At 48.5% G+C, this 5000-nt stretch overlaps 1 protein-coding gene across 2 annotated transcripts in view; it reads right to left on the reverse strand.

Annotated features, from left to right (window-relative positions):
* Positions 1-5000, reverse strand: part of LOC119597884 (MICAL-like protein 1) — a 110483-nt gene that overhangs the window by 95238 nt on the left and 10245 nt on the right. The window contains exon 1 of one of the 2 annotated variants that reach the window (XM_037947717.1): positions 1967-2070. The exons of the other annotated variant lie outside the window; for it this stretch is intronic. The gene's annotated coding sequence lies outside the window, so the exon portion shown is untranslated. Of the gene's footprint in view, positions 1-1966; positions 2071-5000 lie in introns of those variants that run through there. 2 annotated transcript variants of the gene reach the window in all.

A 5000-nucleotide genomic window follows, 5' to 3' on the forward strand; every position in this document is an offset into this window, starting at 1 on the left:
AGAGAGAGAGAGAGAGAGAGAGAGAGAGAGAGAGAGAGAGAGAGAGAGAGAGAGAGAGAGAGAGAGAGAGAGAGAGAGAGAGAGAGAGAGAGAGAGAGAGAGAGAGAGAGAGAGAGAGAGAGAGAGAGAGAGAGAGAGAGAGAGAGAGAGAGAGAGAGAGAGAGACGGACAAACAGACAAAAACAAAACCAGCTAGAGAAAAATAAAAATGGAGAAATAAAACAGCAAAAATACAATCTCCTTCGCAGCTCGCACCGCACAGAACAAATTGCTTTAAAAGATCTAATCTCGGGAGGTCCCCGCCCAGAGCAGATCTGTTCTTTCCAAGCCTTATAATGCAATAAACAAAGTTCGATACACACACGGTCGCACTACAATGGCTGCCAAAGAGGCTTATAATACGTTAATAGGCCTTAGCACGCTTGTCTCGTTGTGCCTCATTCACAGACGCGCGAGAGAAGGCGGAGGAGGGTGGGCGGGCGGAGGAGGAGGGTGGGCGGGTGGGTTGGAGTGGGGAGGGACTAGCTATACTACCCCACACAAGAACAAGGAACAGACGAGACATACAAAAAAGCCAAACTGCGAGTATATGTGCATAAACACGTGCGTATGGGTGCAACTGTGCGCGTACTTGTCCGTGTGTGTGTTTTAACCTGGCCCTAACGCATGCACTGACCATAGCCACCTACGTCATGCATTCGGAGAAAATGACAAGCGCATGACAAGAAAATGACAAGCGCATGACTGTCGCCATCCTACAGATTCGCCCTGTTATCAACCCTGGCAGAACCTTCTCTCGTCTCCCTTTATCATCATCTGCCTTTCGTGTCATCACCGTCATCAGCTCCACATTATCTTGGTGCCGCGTGTGTCATCGTTACTCGTGGTCACCTTCCCCTCCGCCATTCTCTTCTCTCGTTATCCACTCAAAGGCAATATTTACGAGCCATACTAATAACAGTTCTCTTCCTCCACTTCTCCTTTCTTTTTTTCTTTCTCATCCGCGACCATTACCATTTATAACAACTACTTTCCACTCCCCTTTTCCTCTTCCTTCTTTTTCTTTTTCTACCTCTTCTCCATCTACTACCTTTACCACCTACTCATTTCCTTTTTTCCTTTCCACCAATTCCACCACCACCTCAACCTTCACGAATTCCTCCACCCCACCTCCCCCTACCCCTTCACGAATTCTTCCACCCACCCTCCACCTACGCCTTCACGAACTCCTCCACCCCTCCCCACCTCCACCTTCATGAACTCCTCTACCAACACCTCCACCTCCACCTTCACGGACTCCCCCACCTCCCCCTCCCCATTCCACGGAGCACCAGCTTCTGCCGCTCTGAAAACGCATCACCGAATCGCCGCGTGTCATTATCATCTTCATCACCAGTGACTCACCTGGTAATTTTCAGTCTGGAACATTAGGCCTGCGACCAATTTTCAAGACCACTCGTGGCATCTACCTCGTGAGCGTATACTAACTGCTTCTCTGGCTAAGTTGATGCATCTTATCGGAAATCCGTTTATCTTTACGAAATCCTCGTGTTTTTATTTAATTCCTTTTATTACATCGGATTTTCTTTCTTTCTTTATTTATTTATTTGTTTGTTCTTTTATCATTTCAAAAACGTTCGCGTATTAAGAGATAAAATTCTCATGAAAAATAGTCTTGTTTCTTTTTTTCGCGTAAAAGTGTCACCAATTATCAGCTTGCATTTGAATATGCAAATTCTAATGTGACTGCTCGACATTCCTTATCTTCAGGCGGAAGGACCCACTATCTCATAAATACGACATGAAATGCATCCTCCCCTTAGACGATCTTTTAACAGACTATTTCAAAAAACAACAAAAAAATACATATATCACGAAAACATCTAACCACAAAAAAACACCATATCATATTATCTGAAAAAAGAACAAAGAGAGAGGACCAAAAAAATAATAAATCAAAACTTACCTGTAAATATGCGTCAAGCGGGACAGAGTTTAAGTCAGATAAGGTGCTGGGTGGACGCTGTACGGACCTCCTCACCTCTCAGCGAATAACCACGAACTGAGCGCTAGGAGGCTTCCCTGCACGGAGGATCTCGAGCCCTCCCCCCCTCCCCCTACCCCACCCCCTCCCACGCACCCACGGCAGAGCGGTTGCCAGGTGTGATTATTTATCCCCAATAATAATGCCCTTTTCAATCTTAATGTTTCTCTTTGTCGCTTGCTTTATCTACCCTCGCTGCGCATCTTATTCGAGTTCGTGTGGGGATCCGCGTTTTTTAAACTACTCTGCGTTGAATATAATATATACGTATTTCACGTGATAGTAATCCAGGCGTAGATTACCAGTAGGTTGAAGAAAAAAAAATTCAAAAGCGGGACTCTTGCCTGCTCTCCACCACCACCACCACCACCACCACCTCCACCTCCACCACAACCTCCACCTCCACCACCACCTCCACCACCACCTCCACCACCACCTCCTCCACCTCCTCCTCCACCTCCACCTCCACCTCCACCTCCACCTCCACCTCCACCTCCACCACCTCTTCTTCTTTTCCCTTCTCTATTTCCTCCTCTTTTTTCCTTCTCCACTTGCTCCTTTTCATTTTCCACTTCCTCCTTTTCATTCTCCACTTCCTCCTTTTCATTCTCCACTTCCTCCTTTTCATTCTCCACTTCCTCCTTTTCATTCTCCACTTCCTCCTTTTCATTCTCCACTTCCTCCTTTTCATTCTCCACTTCCTCCTTTTCATTCTCCACTTCTTGTCCACTTCCACCTCAACCTCATACTTTCCCCTTTTTCTCCTTCCTAACTTCCTGCTCCTCCTCCTCCTCCTCCTGCTTTCCCCCCTCATCTTCTCCTCCTCCCTCTCCCTCTCCTTCTCCGGCTCCCTCTCTCTCTCCTTTTCCTTCTCTACCCACACCCATACCTAGACACCTCCACCCACCTCCACCCCCATCCCAACCACCTCCTCCACCTCCACCCCACCTCCTTCTCCTACAGCCCCACCTCCACCTCTTCCTCCACTTTCTCCACGTATTTTCATCCTCGTCCTTAACCCAATCCACCTGCTCCATCTCCGATTCACCTTCACCTACTCCCCGATTTTCCCAAAACCGATTGGTAAAAACAAATGAAAAAGAAAAGAAAAGAAAAAAAAAACATGCACGCTCTCATGCAAGCACAACATATATTATTCACGCTAATTGCATATTCATTTATTGTTTACGTGCGCAGGCAAACTCTCTCTCTTTCTCGTCCCCTTGCTGAATATTCCTTCCTTCCTGTCTTCCTTTTTTGAGTTTAGCTTCTTTCATTTCCTTTTATCTCTCTCTTCTGTTTCCATTTCTCTCTCTCCATTCCTCTCTCTTATTCTCCTCGTTCTTCTCCATTTATGCTCTAATTCCTTTTTGCCTTTCGTCATTATCATTACTCCTGTTACTCGCGTTACTAGCGTTATCATCATTACTATTGTCTTTCGCCCCATTATCTAATCCAAATTACTACCACAATTAATATCAGTTTTTATCGCCTTCCTCCCCATCCTCATTTTCTCCCTTCCTCTCTTCCTCCAGCCTTCCTCATCCTTTAACCTTAAATATTAATCTAGAATAACACGCAACCTTAACCGAACCCTTTTTCGTCGAAGTTAATCGTACTTATAAAAACGACTTCGATCGAGGCATGTGGCAGATGAAGAACAACAATAACAATATAACAGGTCTGACCTCTTGCGTTAACGGGAAGGTAGACCAGGGAGAAGTAGGGGGGAGAAGGGGGGGAGGATGGGGCGGGGGGCGGAGACAGAACCGAATTTTGGGTCAAACTTGTGTCCAAACTTGGGTACACAGCAATGGCATCATAGCTCCCTAACTTGGATAACACAGTCATAGAAAAATATATACGTGCCCTTTGACCGCCCGGACGCCCTCGATCGTCCCTCTTCGGCTTATAAACACATGCACGCCCATAATAGAAGGGACAGCCGCGCACACGCACGCACGCACGCACACACACCGTTTCCTTATCGACCTCCTTTACCAAAAGTTTTGGGTATCACTCTTATCCATCGACCCTCCTCTTACTCTTCTCCCTATCCTCTCCCTCCTCCTCTCCCACTCCACTCCCCTCTCCATGCTCTTCCCCTTCCTACACCCTCATTCTTCGCCCTTCCTCTCCCCTATGTCTCCCTCCTCCCCTCCACCTCCTCCCACTCCATCTCCCCTTCCCTCCCCCTCCTTCCACCCCTCTCCCTCTCCCTTCCTCTCCCCTCCTCAATCCTCCTTACCCTCTCTCCCACCCCTCCCCTCCAGCCCCACCACTCCTCTCCTCCCCCCTACCCAACCCCACCCCCCAACAAACAATGATCAGCGCACGTGTTAAAACTTCCTTCCCGAAAGCCCAGGAAATCGTGGCAGCTCAAAGAAACAGACATTAACGACGATGAGTTCCCTAGTGCCGTATCGCTCGCTTATTGTAACGGGGCGGATGGCAACACTTGAGCACTTCGAGGAAACGGCACTGAAGGGTATAAGGAGAAGATGAGGAAGAGAGGGAAGGAGGGAGGGAGGCAAGGAGGGAGGGAGGGAGGAAGAGAGGGGAAGGAGGGTGGTAGAGAGGAGAGAAGGAAGGAAGAGAGGAGAGGAGAGGAGAGGATGGGAGAGGAGAGGAGAGGAGAGGAGAGGAGAGGAGAGGAGAGGAGAGGAGAGGAGAGGAGAGGAGAGGAGAGGAGAGGAGAGGGGAAGAGGGAGGGAGGGAAGGAGGAGGGGAGAAAGAGAGGCAAGGGAGGAAGAAAGAAGGAAGGAAGGAAGGAAGGAAGGAAGGAAGGAAGGAAGGATGGAAAGAGGAGAGGGAGATAGGAGAGGGAGGTAGGGACGGATGAGAGGAAGGAAGAGGAGGGAGGAGGAGAAGAAGGAACGGAGGGAGGCAGAGAGGAGAGGGACAAAGAGAGGGAGGCAGGAAGGAAGGAAGGTAAGGTGGGAGAGAGAAAAGGATG

The sequence above is a fragment of the Penaeus monodon genome, chromosome 1, assembly GCF_015228065.2.
Source record: "Penaeus monodon isolate SGIC_2016 chromosome 1, NSTDA_Pmon_1, whole genome shotgun sequence".
Taxonomy (NCBI): domain Eukaryota; kingdom Metazoa; phylum Arthropoda; class Malacostraca; order Decapoda; family Penaeidae; genus Penaeus; species Penaeus monodon.